At 39.2% G+C, this 21566-nt stretch overlaps 1 protein-coding gene across 3 annotated transcripts in view; it reads right to left on the reverse strand.

Moving 5' to 3' along the window:
* Positions 1-7543, reverse strand: part of LOC139441873 (cyclin-dependent kinase-like 5) — a 65502-nt gene extending 57959 nt beyond the window's left edge. For all 3 annotated transcript variants that reach the window (XM_071222619.1, XM_071222620.1, XM_071222618.1), the window contains exon 1: positions 7179-7543. The gene's annotated coding sequence lies outside the window, so the exon portion shown is untranslated. The remainder of the gene's footprint in view (positions 1-7178) is intronic.
* Positions 7544-21566: the final 14023 nt, after the last annotated feature.

Consider the following 21566-nt stretch of genomic DNA (forward strand, 5'->3'; position numbering starts at 1 on the left):
ATGAATTCATGAAAAATTAGAACTTTAAAAAAATCCCTTTTTTTTCAACAAAATAACAATATTTCCAAACATTTTCCAAAAAGTTTTGAATCCTGGATAAATCCCTGCTAAACATTCTATGTTATAATATCAAAACCTTTGTGTGAAACTGTCCTTGTGATTGATAGAAATATCATGATTATTGCTTAGTCATTCCTAATGTATCAAACAACATGGGCTGAGTATTGCCTGGAATTGTATATTGCGACACCCAAGTCATATTGTGATACATACTTCAAAAGATTGCCCTTAACATACATGTTTAATTCCACTTTCGAACTGCCCTTCATTTCTAAAGACCAAAAGATTACCATATCTTGGCTTTTCCCAATATGATGGGGACAATCGCAGTCAAAAGTCAAGACCACCATTTGTAAGGCATAATCAAGGGAGATAACAGCGTCACAAATAGCAGTAGCAGACTAGAAATATGATTCATCTGAGGGTGAGTGAGTGAGTATGGTTTTACGCCGCTTGAGTAAAATTCCAGCAATATCACGACGGTGGAAACCAGAAATGGTTTTCAAACAATGTACCCATGTCGGGAATCGAACCCGAGTCTTCGGCGTGATGAGTGAAAGCTTTAACCATTAAGAATAATATTCTTATTTGGATAATCAAGTACTTTGTCAGCACAGCGTACTGAGAAGGAAGGATCCAAATAAACAAAGGAAGGCAAGTGTGCTCCTATGTGTAACTAGGTAATAATATAAAACTAAATGTCATCTATTAATTTAGTTCTTCAGCTGCCATCATATAGCTGGTTTATTGCTGAGTGTGGCAACAAACAAACAAACAAACAAACAATTACTACATCCCTTTCCATAACAACAACTCTACAATACCTGCGAGTGACTAGCTACATCATTTCAATTCCAAACTTCAGTATATATGCCTACAATTATACAATTGACTTCACTGTCAGAAACTCTTCTTTCCACAGAACAATCAACCTGTGACCTCAAACGTGACCATGGGTCAGTGAATCCCCCCATCCATCCCAGCTGCCATAGCCCCACCGGTCAGCTCCATACACCATGTACACTGCCCATTGTCCCAGCTGCCATAGCCCCACCGGTCAGCTCCAGACACCATGTACACTGCCCATCGTCCCAACTGCCATAGCCCCACCGGTCAGCTCCATACACCATGTACACTGCCCATCGTCCCAGCTGCCATAGCTCCACCGGTCAGCTCCATACACCATGTACACTGCCCATCATCCCAGCAGCCATAGCCCCACCGGTCAGCTCCAGACACCATGTACACTGCCCATCGTCCCAACTGCCATAGCCCCACCGGTCAGCTCCATACACCATGTACACTGCCCATCGTCCCAGCTGCCATAGCTCCACCGGTCAGCTCCATACACCATGTACACTGCCCATCATCCCAGCAGCCATAGCCCCACCGGTCAGCTCCATACACCATGTACACTGCCCATCATCCCAGCAGCCATAGCTCCACCGGTCAGCTCCATACACCATGTACACTGCCCATCGTCCTAGCTGCCATAGCTCCACCGGTCAGCTCCATACACCATGTACACTGCCCATCGTCCTAGCTGCCGTAGCCCCACCGGTCAGCTCCATACACCATGTACACTGCCCATTGAAGCACAGGGCAACAATCACAAGTCAATATACCTTCAATTATTCAGCAGTATTGTGGATCCTACCTGGGCCAGATATGGAGGCAAGTCGTGGAGCAGTCTGGTGAATTATCTATAGAGTGTGAGCTAAGACAGGGCAGTATATTGGTGTTATGTCATTGTTTACCGGGCTCAACAAGGGACAGGTGACACCTAGAGAATGTTACTCTCTCTGTTTGTTTGTTTAACAGCAATATATTCCAGCTATATAGTAAGCCAGTGTTAAAGTATGGGAGTTACGATCACCTTAGCGCTAAGATCTTCCCAGGTAGAAAGTTACTGTCACTATGCTTCTTATAGCAACATGTTGTAAGTTGAATACCATTGTGCTGAGGACACCTGAGGAAAAGATTGACTCCAAATGTCTGAAAATTGATTCTCCATATCAAATAAATTATATCTTTGCATATTACACACTGTTACCATGGTTACAGTAGACATCAATTTTCACACATAAAAGTCACTTAGACTGAGTCAGGTACAATTCAAGAAGAAATAACGCCGCACTCAGCAATATTCCAGCTATATGACAGCAGTCTGTAAATAATCGAGTCTGGACCAGACAATCCAGTGATGGATATCATGTGCATCGATCCACGCAATTGGGATCGATGACATGCATCAACCAAGTCAGTGACCTTGTCCAACCAATCCTGTCAGTCGAATTTTATGACAAGCATGGGCGCCTTTTACAGCAAGCATGGGCTGCTTTAGACCTACTGGGGATCTTCATGGGTCTGCTAAGTAAATGGTCTAAAGAAGGTTTTAAGTTGGTAAAGTTGATTCCCCACATTGCACCATGTGCACATTATACAATATAGTAAAACCTGGTACATTTCTACCAGAAAATAACACTCGCATGTACTTAGTCTGGTTCAGCCCTGTTCAACTTGTGAAAGTTAGAGCTTAACATAAAATTCAGGAAAGAATAGTGACAATTCCTTGAGATCATTTTTGAAGATGGGTGAAAACAAAAGTTAATTTCATAGAATGCTTACAAAGACAAGATTGTGTACACTGACACTGAAATGTCCAAACAAAGGTAGTGTTTGAAAATATGCATGAAAATCAATAAACCAAAATGTTAAAAGTTATTATATTGCTATAAGGTCGTCAGCATTACATGTATTGCAATACAACCCCACGAATGTGTATCAATATTTTACAATACATTGACCGAAGAATTAACATATAAATATATTAAATATATCTACTATCTTGAGACATTTGTATGGACTGGTTCCAATCTAAACAGTGCTGCTTACTTTACTATTCCAGATTGATGACGTAGTCGTTTATCCGTACTGTCAAAACCCATCTCTCATCCTGGTGCCTGGCTTACCGAATGAAGCAGTACCACTTAAAGAGTACAAATATATAAAAGTTGGTCCCCAATACTTATACGTATTGTGATATATTGCAATAACTTTAAGTGCCAGTACGCCAGCTGAGCCCCTACTACAATGTGTTACAATGATGGAAACAAGTTGGTGGAGAAAACAATATACATGTAGAATGTAGAACCAGTCAGTTATAACAGTTAAAAACTAAACACATAAACATCTTGGGTCCCTGCTAAGGCTAGAGGTTATATTGCATGCTGCATCTACCAATATTACACATCAAAGACATGTGATACTACAAACTTTTCACAGTTTTCATAGACACATAACACTGACATAAATTCTATTGAAACGTTACAATCAAGCCAGTATTATGTGTTTCCCAGCCCCCTGGGGTCTCTCAGCCTAGCCTGCCAGGGCAGGGCACCACTTTAAAGTTAATCTATTTGCCCAGTGCAAACACATCTAGCTTATCAATTGGTTATGGGGCTTGATCCTGCCTCTCATAAGAAAAATTGAACCAAAGTATTTCACAGATTGCTAAGAAGGATTGTGTACTATGAGGTAGACCATGTGGTCGTGTACACTATAAATGTATATTGTGTGTATTTAGAAAATACTTAGACTAACATGTAGTCCCAAAATATAATTATGTAAAAGAATAAATAAAAGTATTTCTAAAACAGAACCATACAGAATAAAAATGATTAAAAAACTAAAGTCTAGCTGAAAAGGGGATGAGTGTGGGCTGCTAGAGCTAATAAGGGTATTTGTTGCGGCTGCTGGAGATGTACACTGACATTTGGTCCCAGAAATAAAGTTATCTTATTTAAAAATATATATCTACAAAATAACAAAATATAAATCCAAATGGAGCCCAGAACAATCCTTAATTTCCTAGAGCTGAGGCAATCTACACTTGCTAAATCATTCTAGACTTGAGTTGGACTCCTTTTATATTTTTGGCTCTAGGATCTGGTGATGAGAAGGGGCTCAGAATGGAATGAGTTGATGAGAGCTGTTAAACATGTTAAATATATGCTCTGTTGTCTGTACAATGAGAAACTAGAAAGTATCTTTCTGTTTATTGTTGCACCAGCAAGTGGGACCATGCGATCTCTCATCACACTCATTAACTCACCGTAAAAGGCAACTAACAGGATCGGGTGGTCAGACTCGCTGACTTGGTTGATACATGTCATCTCTCCCAATTGCGTGGATCGATGCTCATGATACCAATCACTGGACTGTCTGGTCCAGACTCGATTATTTACAGACTGCCGCCATACAGCGGCTTATCTAAGATTCCAAAGTACCCTTGTTCAGAAGTAATTTAACACTGACTTCAAGATTAAAACCCCTTCCTCTATATTGGTCATGTTATCAGTGCACTAGAACTCACTTCTGCATATCAAAACCATTAGTTATAAGTTTATAAACATGAACTGGGATTTTATTAATCCAATATATGAATTTTAACCGTGTTAATTGACATCTGCTGCCAACTTCGGGCTGAATATCGACTTCTAGATAAATCCCAGTCAAATGTAATATCCTATATGCATATCCCCAGTGACAATTTGTTTGAGTGTTTGTTAACTAACTCTGACAAAGGAATGGTCATACAATGTATTACAAAAGGTATATTGTTCTGCTGCACATAAATGGACGTTTTCATTGTTTGTGTACAGGTAAATCAAGTTGTACAAACAACTACAGGTTTGATATTATGACACACATTGCAAAAAATGATAATTGCTGAACATACTGTTATTTCACAGGGGTGCAATTGGTGCGACAGTGCATCACCAATTTTCATGTGATAATACAATATGTAATACCTTTTTTTGTATTGATACAACTCGTATTACAAGACGATACACTTGCTGAAATATTTCTTACTATACCTTTCATTTCCCCCAGCGTTTTGTCAGACAAATGTCACAAAATGTTTTGCAATTAACATTTCAAGTTCACTACAAAAGCTAGCTGCTACGAATAGCGTCTACAGCTTGCGTTTACTTTTTAAAGTTTCCTTTTTAAATATTGCAAGACATTTCCAGGGACATGACGTAAATATGTGTATTGCGACCCATATATCGTGACGTTGCTGTATCGTTTCACACCCATGTACTTCATTCCAAATAAATTTTACAAGTGAGTTTTTAAAATATAAAAGAAGCACTTTCCAAATAAGCTACAAGCAATGAAAAGGAACATTGGAATGCAGATACCATGTATACAGGACTAGAAAGTACATTTGAAACAGTGACGTGGAACAAGAATAAATACACATCCCCTCTCAGCTCTAGCAGCTCATACTTATCAACATGGAACAATAATAAATAAGACATAACATCGCAACTATTGCAGATACATTGAACAATGACTATACTGATATAGTTCAAAGTCTGAGTTAGATTTCCCTTGGGCAAGCCAACTTAGCAAAAGGTTTTACAATTGTGATCATAATGATCATGATCATATGTTCCAAGTAATGTCTATATAGCTGGAATATTGCTGAGTGTGGCGTAAAACAACAAACCATCCAACTCCTGTGATGCTGGTGAACATGTTCAGACAAGTAACCATGGTAACCAGGTATGCAGAAGATAAATGAGAAAGTATCCAGCACTACAATCTTAAACTGATATCTTTTTAAGCAGTGGTCATGGTGCAAACATTTACATTAATTGTTTGACAATATTCATTAATTATCAGATCCCTGGCTCTCATTTGATCTGAACTGACTGTGTAGTACTCAGAAAGAAATACCAAAACAGGGGAATTTCCTGCATTTACTGCAACATTGTTTAACATGTTTAAAGGTGTTCTTCAAATGTACTATCTTGACAGTGTCACACTTGCATGATTGGTGAAGAAAGTAATGACAAAGATGCCTTCATGTCTTTATATTTAATACCATAGGCCATAAAAATCCCAAATTCCTTGCAATGTACAAAAATTATTTGATCCTTTTAGCATTAGGTTAAGTGAAATAAATCAAAACTGTTTTTCAAGTTGAGGAATATCATCCTTTTATCATCATGCCATGTTCATGGAAAAAGGTAATGATGGTTCAACTTGATCATGGTCATGAGTATTATATAAACATATTTTGCTTCATGAAAAATATGTGAACATATGTTCTTTATCATGTTCATACTAATTACTAACACTAGTTAAAAGGTAACTATATCATGTCCAGAGCCTTTTTCTATTAACATGTTACAATCATATTGGAGATCTCTACCATATCCATATCTGTGGTCTATAACTAGTCAAAACAAATCAATAATATTTTATTTCGTGTACAAACATCTTAACTGGATCATGAAGATCCAGGTAACTTGTTATCCTGAGTGCAAAAGCAAAACGCTAGATAAACATGAAAAAGACCAAAAAAAATAATGGAATGTAGGACACAGAAATATAATCCTGAATTTAGAATCACTAGAGGAATCATTTGTGAACAAGGTACAAGCATATTTAATATAAGAAATATCCTGGTTGTTGTGTGCTTTGAAATGCTATCTGTAATAATGGTACAAGATCACCATATTGCTTCTATATATCTTATAATTAATGATGTGTTCATACCGAAATTTCAACTAATGATAACTCTACAGCTCTTTCAATTACACTAATTAGCATATTCTCATGAACATGGTGATAATTCTTACAAGTAAACAAAACATGATTAATTTAAGGAACTACTGGCATATTGCTATTATCAAGTATATCCCTGGATTTAGAAGTGTCATAAGAATGGAAAATGTCTAAGGAATGACCATAAAAAGTGATTAAGTTGTTGAAAAACACACTTTCACTTAAAAAACAATATGTTTTATCATAGGGCAGGTGATATAGTCCTAATGTTAGAGGTGTAAAAAACCTTGATCCTATGGTCTAATATATGTATTGCAAAACATGTTTGAAATATACAGATATATATTTTTTAAATTGGTAATATTGCGGGTTGATTAACTGAACATGTACTAAGCAACGCGAAATGGCAATGTATAAAAACGTCTTCTAAATTTCTCAACGACCATGATTTTCCTATTAATCGCAATGACCAACTAACTATGACTAACTCTAGGGGTACTGTACTATCAGAGAAGAAATCTATGAGCTGTACTTACCCGATTTAGTTTGCTGAAAATGCACATTTGAAATCAAAATTCCAGTAATGCCGAGTCCACGATGACTGTCAAGAACAGTTATCCAAAATAATTCATACAACAACCCACATGGTTAAAAAAAACAACAACGAGGAGCCCTATCGCCACAGCGCCAGCGGTATCAATGGAATGTTAGCATTTGACGCAGTTGATGACTGCATTTCACGATATAATCCATCTAAATACAGAAAATATCACTCTAAAACACTAAGAAAACACAGTCCAGCACATGCAAATGTTCAGAATGGACATACAACGCTGAATAATTCAAACTGATCTAATATTCTCACAGAAACATGACACTTTAGCGTGCACAGCCGCCATAATATTTTCCTTGCCAACCTGCCCACAATCCACCGCGTCCATAGCAAACTTCCGGTGGGTGATCACAAAAGCGTGACGGACTGAATGTAGGAAAGACACTTATTTTGGTGATCTATGGTTTGAACCATATACTGATTATACTCGTTCTTTCTATGTGTAATATTTCTCAGCTGAATGGTTTCTCGTTAGCTTGCAATTGAAATATTCTTGCATTCATTTCCTTTTTTTCCGAAGTTTGCCAAACCGATATAGATTCTGTACAAGATATGATCTGTATGTTGAATATTTAACTGAACAAATTGTATCTTAAAGTCGAGTGAAATGACACTTTATGTCGCGACTACTTTCAGGGGTGGGTGGGGTGTTGTTTTTTTACAGGTGTTTTTTTTACAGAAAACATTTTTAAGTTAAGTTGAATAAAAAAAACAAAAGCCAAATATGCTCTCTCTCTCTCTACATAATTTTATAAAAAGCCACCCAATCCCATGATTTTAATGATTTTAAACATTATTATTCGAAAGAAGTGAATGGGATTGGGGGACATGTTCTTCAAACTTAGATTGCCCATCCCTGGTATTTACAAAATTTTACAATTTCAAATTCAATACAAATGAGAGAGAGAGAGAGAGAGAGAGAGAGAGAGAGAGAGAGAGAGAGAGAGAGAGAGAGAGAGAGAGAGAGAGAGAGAGAGAGAGAGAGAGAGAGATGCATTGTTGAATGAACATTTCTTTACACAAATCTTTTAGTTGTTCATATATAATGTTGTACTGCCTTAAATATAGCTTCATTTTCTGTAGCAACGTCATCTGCATTGCTGTATAACAGTAAGTGTACATCAACAGGTATATTATGAAATATATTTTTAAGGCTGTTAAACATAATTTCACGCTGATGACTAAACAATGTACATTCCCTGAGATAACGATATGCATTTTCACATGTATTCGACCATGTACAGTTCGGGCGATCTTTTATACCAATTCTATATAAATCATAATTCAATTGACTGCAAATGCAACTCAGTTTTGTGTGTAAGATATCATATTTCCTTTTCCATATGCGAAGTAGGCAGGAGACCAAGTCAGTGAGCCTGACCACCCGATCCCATTAGTCGCCGCTTGCGATAAGCATACAATACACTTAGTCTAAATTGATGTCAATAACATATACTTATTAATTGAAACTGGGGACCCCGCCACAAACACTATATTTCTATATTTCTTGTCGCAAGGAGGCCTAAATTGAATAAGACTGGCCAGGCGCATTGACTTGGCTCAACGTGTAGGCGGCGGCGTTGATATTTGTTCACGTTGTGCAGTCATGGTTTGTCATCCCCGAGCCAAGAGCGTTAACTGACTTTTAAAGTCCAGTTTCCATCCTTGCCGAACTAGGCTGGAGTTCCTGGGCTCGATCGTAGCGCCACCAGCGGCTATTACGAGTTATGTCCATTCTATGGACCAATCAGATTCCACCTCACAGAGTCACATGCATTTGCTTCAAACAAAATGGTGGCGCCGTCAAGACGATGTGATCGACCATCAAGATCTATATTGTGATAAAAAGGTTCTTACTTCCCGAAGTCACGTGATCACCTTGATTAAAACATGATCAGATTTGGAAAATATCTGTTGACAACGAGTTGGTGGTGCAGATGCAGTGCAAATCCTGCAATCGACCGAACTCTGCATGACAGTTTACGAACCGGATTTCGATTTCGGTGCGCGATTTTGATTGGACTATGCATTGACTCGTTAGTCCAGCCAAAATGTAACTCCATAAGACCAGCCTTGTTCGGCAACAGACTCGATTATTTGGAGACCGTCGTCATAGAACGGGACTATTTCGGACATCGGCTCCGAGCAATAAACAAACAATCCAAATACTCGAAACGTTACATATATCATTAACATCATGACATGGTACTTAAAAATGATACATGGTTTTAACATACTTTCTACACCAAGCCGACATGATTCATGAACGTAATGCTGGAAAGATTCACAAACATGCTAGGGGGTGCTCAGACTGAAGTCACAAGGCCCCACCCCCTGCAAGTACAAGGGACGCTTCACGATAAGTTATGACAGCTCTTCTTGGCTTCTTATTAGGCCATAGACCGTCCTAAGTAGGCTCGGGATTCACATCATGACAAATACAGAATTTATAGCGTAGCGCCGAACAAACACTGGTGACGTCGAGTGAAGGAACGGGGCTGTATGGGGCAGGTCTGTACAGAGGTAAGAACATTCATAGGTTGTATATTAATTGTTCAAAGTAGTTGGTGTCCTTGGGGATCTTATACTTACATACATATATTTACTGTAGCTCTGACAATGCAGGTTTAGTTTTATTTAGATAAATATGCAGTAAAATACAAATGAAAGTGAGAAGTGCCAGTTCCTGATATCTGTACATTCCATTCACTTGTTTGGAAACCTTCTTTTTTTAAACCCCACCCCCAACCCCTACCCCCACCCCCAGCTATGTTCAGTATTTCTAACGTTTAAGGAAGAAATGTTACATTCCCAAACTCAAAAGGAATATAGTATACATTTATTTTCAAATGCCGCCAAAAACACTTAAATGTCTCACTCTAAATAGTTTCCATCTAAATCATTTCAAGCCATTTTTAGAATTGTTTTGAGCAAATTTGTCGTTATATGATTCGAAACATTAAAAGAAAAGTATTTTGTGTTTTCACGTGTGTTACTACAAAAGTGCAGCTGACTGTGTAAGAGGAAACCAAACGTTTTGGTAACAAAACTGAAATATTTTGTCTGGTCAACATCTTTCTTTGTTTGTTTGTTGTTTAACACCGCACTCAGCAATATTCCAGCTTTACGTCGACGGTCTGTAAATAACCGAGTCTGGACCAGACAATCCAGTGATTGACATCATGAGCATCGATCCATACAATTGGAATACGATGACATGCACTAACCAAGTCAGCGAGTCTGACCACCCGATCCCGTTAGTCGCCTCTAACGTCAAGCTTACATAGGTTGGTGAAGCTGAACTTCACGGGTCTGATGTACGTCAACGGAGGACAATAAGTTTGTTATAATAAGTGATTAGGCTGCATAATTTACATGTTCAGTTTCTGGTTATAACTGTTTGAAGCAATTGAAAACAAATTGGAATTGTAAAGTATTTTATATGTATCACCTTCACAGAAACCGCTCCTATTGTGTTGGTGACCCATACCGTCTTTGAGATTTATTACACGGATGAAGTTTACATACATCACGCAGACACGTGGGTCTGAATCGACAAGTGCCCTACTCTTGAAATGACACGTGATAACGCGGCGTTAAGCGCGTACCAGGGTCTCATTTCATTTCACGATAAAACTGATGTTTACTGCAATGACGTATAACACTTTACAGGGCCACGCGGTCTACTAAACTAGCCCGTATCGTGTATTTCACGTCATCTCGAATAACGGTAAAACCATCACATGATAAACCCCCTAAGTGAATACAAACAAATATTCAAATATTTGTTAATACACAATATGTGTGTGTGTGTGTGTGTGTGTGTGTGTGTGTGTGTGTGTGACATTAAAGGATGATCCAATTTGATCGCTTAATTTTACGAAATTTGAAGTGGTTAGTGAACGATATCACTAAATACCTGCGCAAGAAAAGAGTCCGTTAGAAAAAAACAACGCATTTTAGTCATGGTAGAATGGAAATAAATTTAACGTTGACGTGGTTCATAATCAACCACAAACCACCTCAAAATTTAAAACAGCATAAGGGTATCTCCTAATTAAACGAAATCAGTTATCGAGAATTTTACTTTCCTCAGGTTGCAATACCGATTGTTAAGTTCGTTTTTATACACTGGTAGCCGTGATCTGACTGAAAACATGTTCAATGCGACATTACCGTTACCCACACAATCTTGACTTTTGTGCCCTTGGTCACATAACTTACCGTTAGTATTCAGAAATACTTGCACCATGGTGAGGGCGTGCAGGTGAATCCAAACAACCCGTGCTATTAAACACCGGAGCATGCAGTCTCATGTAGATGATTAACAGGTGTTGGAAGCGTTACACCATAGGTGGTTTTTTCCACTGAGCAGCGGCCATTCTACAACTCAAGCCGCCATTATGTACACTATTAAAGGTTGGGGGTAAAGAATTACTTTTCATTCAGAGTGATTATAAATGAATAATTCTTCAACCCCCGCCGCGAATGTTTTCTGAAGATAAATTATTATGTAATATTATTTCGTAATCGGAAAAAGTCAGGCGTGAAATTGCTATACACTGTGTCGCGTGAACGATAATCACTGTCTCTAGAATGAAACATTTGCTATATTAATGGCAGTTGGAAACAACAATATTGCTTTCTTTTCGGGCGATTGTGAATTAATTTCCTGTGAAAGTTGCTATTGCAAACAATCACAATTGCTGATGCTACATTGTGCGCTCGGTGTGAAAATATGGATTATTCTATTGCGTTACATGACATGGACAGTCAATAAAACGAAACTGATATTAATGACCGGGTTTTACAAATTGGACGCAAGAGGTGAATTGTTTTATTATATTCTATTGATTATTGATTTGAAAGATGCAGCATCAAATTATTATTTGATTAAGTCCTGAAGAAATATCTCACATTGTACTGTACGTGATGGACGTCTGCAATGACGTGATGTACTCCGCAAGGTTGCAGCTCCACCGCGACGTCCTGTGATGAATCAAGTCAGGACCAGGCAAATAAAACCAGTGGTCGATATCACGAGCAACGATATACGTCGTCGGATGCCACCACACACAATTAGCCAGGTCACACACTGAACCACCGTATTCTCAAAGTACGTTTATAGTCGACTGGTATATGCAATACCAGTCGGGGACCTCTTGTAATCGGACTGAGGCGTGTCTTCGCCATGCAGTTTCATCGATCGGGGTTGACGATGTTTTCACACGTGTATATATTATGTTCAATAAGTACTGTGTTTAACAATAATGTGTAGCACTTAAACCTCAACTGAACCTTGACCCCTAGGGGGCGTGGCCAGTTGTAGGCAATTACGACCAAGGAAGATAATTAAGTCAATCGGACAACGTACGGAACGGGATATTACCTTTCCGCCACATGCTGATTATTGAACCCTTCCGGTCAGCCGTCCATGTTTGACCACCGGCGCGTGATAACCAATGCTTCATTACCTTTTAATGGCTGACCACACCAGCTCCAACTAGCTATATATTTGTACATGACCGAAGGTTTCCCGTCCATGTAATTTCTTCCCTCATCTGGATTGTTGTTTTATTCAGAACTATAGATTTCACTTAATGAATATATAGTTTTTAGTTTGTTTGTTTGTTGTTTAACGCCGCATTCAGCAATATTCCAGCTATTTGACGGCGATTTGTAAATAATCGAATGAACACTAGACAATCCAGTGATTGATATCATTAGCAATTGGGATACGATGACATGCATCAAACCAAGTCAGCGAGCCTGACCACCCAATCCCTTTAGTCGCCTCTTACAACAAGCATGGGATGCTGCAAAGATCCTATGCGGATGTATCTGTACAATGGAACCCCCGTTAACCCAGAGTGAGTTAGTGAGTGTGTTGGGTTTAACGCCGCTTTTAACAGTATTCCAGTTATATCACGGCGTGTCAGCTTAATGTGGGAGGGAAGCCCGAAGTAATGCAGGTATCAGACGTTTACCACTTCGGTGAAACCCACGAGCACGGGTACGGTCCGTTTATCCAGAGCTATGTTGACTTTAGATTCGATAAAGAAAGGCTTGTGTAACAATTGGCTGAATCGCAGCTAAAGAACCGATTCTAGTTGACACGTACCTTAATTATGTTATACAATACAAACATATCGACTCAGGGTATGAAAGTGTATAGTGTCACACTGACAGCTGAGATAGTTACCCTCGTCAACGTCCAGACTGTCATTTGCGACACCGATCAACGATCTTTATCACGATAATTACCACACAGTCCGATACATATCACGATACTTGTCACTTTGAAGTAGATTTTAATTAGCGATCTCAAGTATCTAATGCTGTACAATCAATCTGCAACGCAAGATACTTGCAATGTGAGCAATCAAAATCAAAATAATTTAAAGTCTGGCTTGAAAATAAAGCTTGTTTTGAGTAATGTTGTACCTATCTAACATAAATTCATCTACGTATCTTCATCTAGATGCGGGGTGGTGGGGTAGTGGTTAAAGCGTTCGCTCGTCACGCCGAGGGCTCGATGGGTACATTATGTGAAGCCCATTTCTGGTGACCCCCGGATGCAGTAATTGTGCTAAAAGCGTCGTAAACCCTCACTCACTCACTCACTCACTCACAAGATGCATGGCGACGGTAGCCCCAGTTGTCAAAGCCTCCCCTATTGGCTGTGCAGAGTAGTGTAAAAAACCTAATATCGCGTGATCGTGGGTTCCAATTCGTCCTGATTATGTTTCTATGTTTGTCAGCACCATACCCGTGCTTGCGGGTTTCACCAAAGAGCTAAACGTTTAATACCTTCCGCACTTCGGGCTTTCCTCCCACATTAAACAGGCACACCGTTATACAACTAAAATACTACTGAAAGCGGCGTTAAACCAAACTCACTCACCTGGATACATTAAATCACTCACTACATTTAATTACATATCACATCGAGACCAGCCATCGCCCTGTATTGATGAATTGGTTTTTATACTGATATTGTTAAATCTATTTTATATAAACTGCCAGGCAAAATTTGATTTGAACTCATATTACGTTCTCAAAACGCTAAGTACTAGTATGAAAACAGTCGCCGAAACACTGCAAACTTAATGACACAGCTATGATACCCGGACCAAATACATCACCATCAAATAACCCTTTCCTGTTTGTTTTATCTAAGCCACCATCAAACACGGGGGTATACTTACTTTTTCCCGGCAGTTTATCACAAATTTGTGATTAGTTAATTATGTATTTTGGGCTTTTAATATCAACAAATAATTAAAAAAAGCCTTCTTCCCAAAATGTTTGTCATCCCAAAGATGACATCCTTACCTCGTCAGCTTGCTGACGGTCATGTGGACATGGCGTCCGACCTCGGATCAGAAGGTCCGTGTTTCGAATCCCATAGGGGTCAAGAAGTGTTAAGGCCGCTACACTTGTGGTAGTATAGAAGCGGAATAGAACAGCGGGTAGGGTGTTCACTGTGTGCGGTGTGGCTGTGTGTCATCGTCTACCCTGTCTACCCTGGCACAGTGGCGAAAGCCCTTCCTTCCTCATCCGGGTTCGATTCCCCACATAGGAACAGAGTGTGAGTGTCCACCGCCGTGACATAGCGCTGTAGTACGCTTAACGAGACCCGTCCGCAGTCTATTCACACAAACATCCTTAACTTCATTTGCCAGGTAAATCTTACAGCAATCACTATATACACTCAAGACCACGTGGCAGGACAGAATAACCATAGTAACATGACAGAATCGGGTGGTCACTCAACTCTTATAGAAGTATATATGCTGCAGACCAAAGCACTATATTTTATGTTTGCTTCAGTTGCCAACTACGATCGCATAATGTGATGACATTTGCATCAATAGTAAAGGTGATGCGTGGTAAAGATGGTGATGGGAATGGGCACTTCTTCAATAAAATAATATACAGACGGTACAATGTACAAACTTACAACGTGCCCCAGCATCATAACCCCACTGGATCGCCTGCAACAGAGATAACCACTGGAATCATTATTGTCAGATTAGTAAAAGCAACACAAAACCCTTCATTAATGGAATCGGAAATCGGCTGAACGCCTATACACTTTGACATACTTTGGAATTTGAAACAAAATTAATTTGTGCAATCAAATACAATTAGTTTCTGAACACGTTTTCCGTTTTTAATGAATAAAAGTAAATGACGCTGAAGTTATGTTAATTTTCATCATTTTCATTGTCAACGAAAAAAAGATGTGACTTGAGGTGAAATGGGGTTAAACGTCGCGTTCAAGATTATTGCACTTATATGCATGCACGTGTGTGTGGCTGCTTGTACTAGTCCGGACTGATGCCGATTTATAGTGCTAGCTCACTGAGATACCATGCCGCAGTTTAACATGAATACCCCACTCAGACACAGTATGCTGACTCCGAGCCGACCAGTCCTTGTTTTAGCCCCCTAATGCCGAGCGTCTTTTGGTATGACGCGGCCGGGGATCGAACCTACGATCTTCCGCTCTCTGGGCGGACGCTCTAACCCTAGACCACAGAGGCGATCACGATAAAAAACAGAAGAAAAAAAGAATAAAATAATGAGATAAGATCGTAGTGCGCATAAAGAAATCTCGTACAATTCGTTTTTTTTCATCTATTACAAAGTGTAGAAAAGGTTACCAATTTGCCAAAGAAACGTCGATTCAATGTAAGAAAAAATCAAGATACATTTGAAAAAGTGAGTGAGTGAGTTTGATTTTACGCCGTTTCAGGAATATCACGGCTTAGGACACCACAAATGGGCTTCACACATTGTAAACATGTCGGGAATCGAACCTGTATCTTCGGCGTGACGGGCGAACGCTTTAACCCCTAGCCTACCCGACCTCCCCCATTTGAAAAAGAATACAGAGACCCCTTCATAAAAATATTGATAACACAAAATTAAAGTATAATTATGGATATTGACTTGAGGCCTATCCAGATGGACTACACAACAGAAGTGACTTTCAGGCAGATGAGCTAAAGACGTATTGAATAATAATAAAAAAACAGACGGAAGGACAAAAACATGGACCAAGGACAAAACTCCACAACCCAAGTGACCTTCAGTGCGATGAGGTCAAGACATGAGGTCAAGACATGAGGTCAAGGTCGAATTGACAAGACATATAATCACCATTCACATAATCCTTGCAATAAAAACTTGCATTGGAAATAACAACTTAATTATAAAATCATTCAGAAAGTGTATACTAACATATCACGCATATATATATCTTTTAATGATCATATGGTCTTGTAAAGATAACGTTCAATGTATCATGCATATGACTTCGTGTAATTTGTGGGATATCACGCAAATAATCTGTTATCAAGATCAAAGTTTGTAGTTTAATATTAATGAAGGTTTTGCCTTCTTTCATTTCATCATTCTTTTTCTGATCCAATCGATCAGCTTCGGATATTACTCATTCTTATCTCACTGTATGCATGACCATATGTTGAACGTGCTCACAATAGTGCTGTATTGTGATCCGCCATTGCAGGTACAGAAATAGGTTACCTCCCTTGTTCATTCCTCTTCAGTACTTCTGTTATCTCATTGAGCCGGGGCGGACGGGTAGCCAAGTGTTTCAAGCTTTTTAATCTACAAAATTGTCCAACACATCATTGTCCTACAGATTATCCTACACAAGTGCTCTTGGCCTTGTAGTATCAGAGGAAAATCCAAACACAGTAAAATCCCTAGAAGCTCACCTTATTCTGGGGGCGGTCGGGTAGCCTTGTGGTTAAAGCGTTCGCTCGTCACGCCGATAACCCGTGTTCGATTACCGACATGGGTACAATGTATGAAGCCCATTTCTGGTCTCCCCCGCCGTGATATTGCTGGAATGTTGCTTCACTCACTCACTCACTCCTCAGTGAGCGATCTGGTTATCTGACGGTCATCATTAGGATTTTTTCCATTTCTCACTGTTCTGAAAGCAAACCACAGTCTCTACCATTGATACCTATTTCCGACGACGTTGATCAAGCAACGCCAAATTCCCCGAAGTTATGAAATTTGCATTTTAAAAGAGCTTTTCAATAACAAAGTTAAATGCACCAAATGAAATTGACCTTGAATCTCAGCCAAGCGCTACAAGAAATATTTTGCAAGCACAAGCTTAAGTCCGTGTTGCATTTTAAAAGTGAAATTTGACCTTAACATATGTGTCTCGGGACAAGCTCGTTTTATTCTATGGAAGCAGGCAACTTTAAATATAAATACGGTTCTGTGAAAACACATATCTTGGTAGAGTGTCCACTAAATAAACAATGATCCTTAATAAAGTCCTACTGTTATAAACTTAACCAAATGAACTAGTGTGAAGGCGTGTTAAGTTTTGTTTAGAATACGTTACTTCATTTGGTTAAGTTTATTTTGTCCATACTTGAGATCCTAGCGGCTTGTGGTTCAACTAAGTTGAACAAGTTGAATCACACGCCGCTAGGATCCTCATACATACATCCTCAATGTACCCTCCAGCGTCCAGGAAGTGAATATCTATCTCAAGTATGGACAAAATATTTCACCACTGATCAAGGTAATACATAAAAAGGACTTCCTCCATAGTATTACATATCAATTATTCTGCATATATTTAAGAAGAAATGAAAACAACCCACTTACAATGGCAATTTACATTTGACCTTGACCATGACCTAGTTCTTAATCGCAAACAGTTACCAAGTGTCAGGATTGTTCAGATAAAGTGCAACAGACACCGGAAATGAACGATACAACGCTGTTTCCACTAACCTTGATGGTGACCTTGGCCTTTGACAGATATGCCAACCAATGCTTACCTCGAATTTTGATATACTTTTCCAGAGCAGGATAACTTCGAAAGATACATACTAAGTTGAAAGATAAATTCATTAACTTTTTGAGAATGTGTAAGATTGTTTTAGTGAGATTGTCTATCACATGAGCTTGACCTCTGACCTTCTGATTGCATGTGTCAAAAGAAATCCCAAGGTCCATAACAATAAGTCAGTTTTCGAATATCATCTAATGCTAAAAATATTTGCGCAATATTCAATAGAAAGAATACCATAAAGTTCTACATTTCACAATTACCCCAAAGGTGACCTCGACCTTTGAATATGATGTTGTAGAATTTGTTAAGAAACGTGTAAACATAATGCTCCATGCCTGGAGAGGTAAACCTGACTCAGAACCTGACATGGCTATATGTTATAACCATGTTTATGAAAAACTTGAACGCTGATCTTGACCTTTGACCATCTTAAAGAAGGAGGACATCTTACAACAAACTCATTGAAAATGTCCAGCTATCTTTCTGTAAACGGTATCTTCGTCTCTCTAACAACACACCTAATAATATGATGCTTGTAGGGTGTGGCAGACTCCCCCTGCAGTCTGTCTATACGACAATTTGTTTGTTTGTTTGTTGTTCAAGGTCGCACTCATAAATATAGCCCGAAGTGATGCAAGTCTCAGAAGTTTACCACTTCGGTGAAACCCATGAGCACGGGTATGGTGCTGACAAACCTAGAAAAATTATCAGGGCGAACAAAACTCAGCGAATCACGGCGCCTTAGACGACTGGGCCACCCGTGCCCCCTTATTACTACGAAAAAAGTCAGGGACAGATGTTTGTTTGCACTTAATGCCCATGGCTTCTGTGGATAAAACAAACTGAGACAATATTGCCAGTGATCCCACAGCCTGTATCTAGGACAATTGAGCAAAACTATCTGACATGCTCATTTGGGCCTCTCAAACATGTTAATGTGGCAAATGCCAAATTCGAGATAAAGGTACACAATGTTATAGAAAAGTAAAAAAATATATGCATCTATATAACGAGGCCGGAGAATATGTTCGGGATATCGGTAGGTTCGAGATAACGATTCTTGACATAACAGGGTCCGACTGTGTGTGTAACTGAGACATTATTTACTGGGGCGACTACAGCAGAAGCCATGTTTGGAGTATCCAAAACTGTTTGTCAAATCAAATCCCTTACAATTTACTCTACAGTGGTTATAGCCTTGGCTCAGGTCACTCCCCTCTACAATGCCCAAAACACTCACTCAAGGCTCATGTCAAGCATGTCAAGACCTTAAAAACTCTAGACTGATCTCAGTCAAGGCCTAAAACACTCTAGACTGATCTCAGCCAAGGCCTAAAACACTCTAGATGATGATCTCAGCCAAGGCCTAAAACACTCTAGACTGATCTCAGCCAAGGCCTAAAACACTCTAGAATGATCTCAGCCAAGGCCTAAAACACTCTAGAATGATCTCAGCCAAGGCCTAAAACACTCTAGAATTATCTCAGCCAAGGCCTAAATCACTCTCCAGCCAGGGATTAAGTTGGGCCCCCTACGCCGACCCCGACGTCAAGCGATACGCAAACTGTGCTACCCTTTGGGCAAATGTGCTATCAGTTCAGCTTGGTAACGGTGTAAGAATCTACATCGAAACGTCGATATATACAATAAACCAGAAGTTTGTGTTCTTTATAAATAAAGCGACAAACCCTTTCCATATCCAGAAGAAATTTCGATTGTACGATTCCAACTGTATCCTGAGCATTTGTTTATGAATCACTATCAAATATAATGATACCAGGTGTTCGCGAAAAAGTGAGCGTGTCCTGTCCCACCGGTGGCACCCGTCACAAACACATGCAAAGGCAAGTCATTGGTTCACCTGAAAAAAACACGGGAACACATGGTACAAGTCAAAATAGGGAATTGGATCGGACATAATTTGGAAATGTCCTCAACATGTCTACCATGAAATATTTTGAAAGCTTTACTGAGGCCATGAATGTTGTAACCTTGTTCAAACAACTTCGGAGCCATCTTGGTAGAAAAAGCATGCTCGATTGTACCTCAAACATTGTGAAATGTAAACACCAAAGGCTGAGAGCTGCTGGAATAATGCTCGACATGAAGGGAAAGTTGACGATTGGAAAGTTGAAGTCATCCCTTTTGTCATGCAGTCTTGTGCAGAGTGTTTTGTCCCTTTGAATCTTGATGCCTAGATCTAAATATGAAACCAATGAGATCTCGTTTATTTCTTGTACAGGTGGGTAAATCAGTGGAGGGGAATATTTGATTGTTGTTGAACGATGTCAGATCATCCATATACCTGAAGCTTTAGTTAAACTTCTTGGTAAAATTACCATCTTTTAACTTTACCAACCTGAACAGACATTCAGATTCATAGGCAGAAACAGACCCGCAAGTAGGGGGAACATAACTGGTGCCCAGGGGATGACTACTTCTTACCTCATGTCTCACCCCCAAATCTTACGTAGATGTCATCAATGAGGAACCCCAGCATTTCACATATTGTTGTCTCAGTAAACTTCAGACTTTGCTTTCATTTTCCACAAATTGTCCTGAACCTCTGAATATAGATACGTAACTGTATCTGTGTTCACCACGTTTTGTAACAAAAGCATATGGATCAAGGAATGAAGTTTTCCCTTAAGTTTGTCATTTTGGACGTTTTGACAGAATGGAACTTGGTTCTCGACTGCAAAAAGTTAAGCAAATCCTTTGAATCCACATGGTATCAATACCACTTGTCTCAAATACTTTCTGGGAATATTAAGAAAGTCATTCCTTGATTGTATTAAGGCCTCTTGGCCTTGTAGTATCTGAGGAACATCCAAACACTGTAAAATCCCCAGAGTATCGTAGGTACAGAAGCTCACCTTCTTCTGTAATGTAACATCAAAGGGGTGCCAAACTACTTCTCTTGCATAAAAGACATACTACAAAAAAATGGCTACGATAAATGTTAGTGGTATGTCTCTTGAATGACCTCATAATTTGTTACAATGTTGATAAAATCATAATGACAACTACCCTAATGTCTATGCTTCCAAACAGACGCTCAGAACTGTTTTATTTCTTACAAAGAAAATAAAAATGAATGTGCTGTCAATATTTTACCAACCTCAACCACCTCCCACTCACGCTGTGGTCCAATGTTATTGTTATGATGTAATGGACGCCTAAGAAGAAGGCATACTCCAAGTTAATTCAAATACATACATGCAACTTTAGTTTTATTGCCATTCTTGTCCTATATAAAGATAATTGACAAGTATTTCGTGGTGTGTGTGAAAATATGTTTCATGAATAATCATCTCTAGACCAGACAAACCAGTGATTGATGTTATGAAGAAGGTCCCACACAAGAAAGGATGCACATCTGCTGTACTAAATGTGGCATATTACCAAACAAAAACGTTCCCCTTACCGGGAAAACGTTCATGTCCTGGGAAAGTC

The sequence above is a fragment of the Haliotis cracherodii genome, unplaced genomic scaffold, assembly GCF_022045235.1.
Source record: "Haliotis cracherodii isolate W230 unplaced genomic scaffold, xgHalCrac1.p SCAF_47, whole genome shotgun sequence".
In the NCBI taxonomy this organism is placed as follows: domain Eukaryota; kingdom Metazoa; phylum Mollusca; class Gastropoda; order Lepetellida; family Haliotidae; genus Haliotis; species Haliotis cracherodii.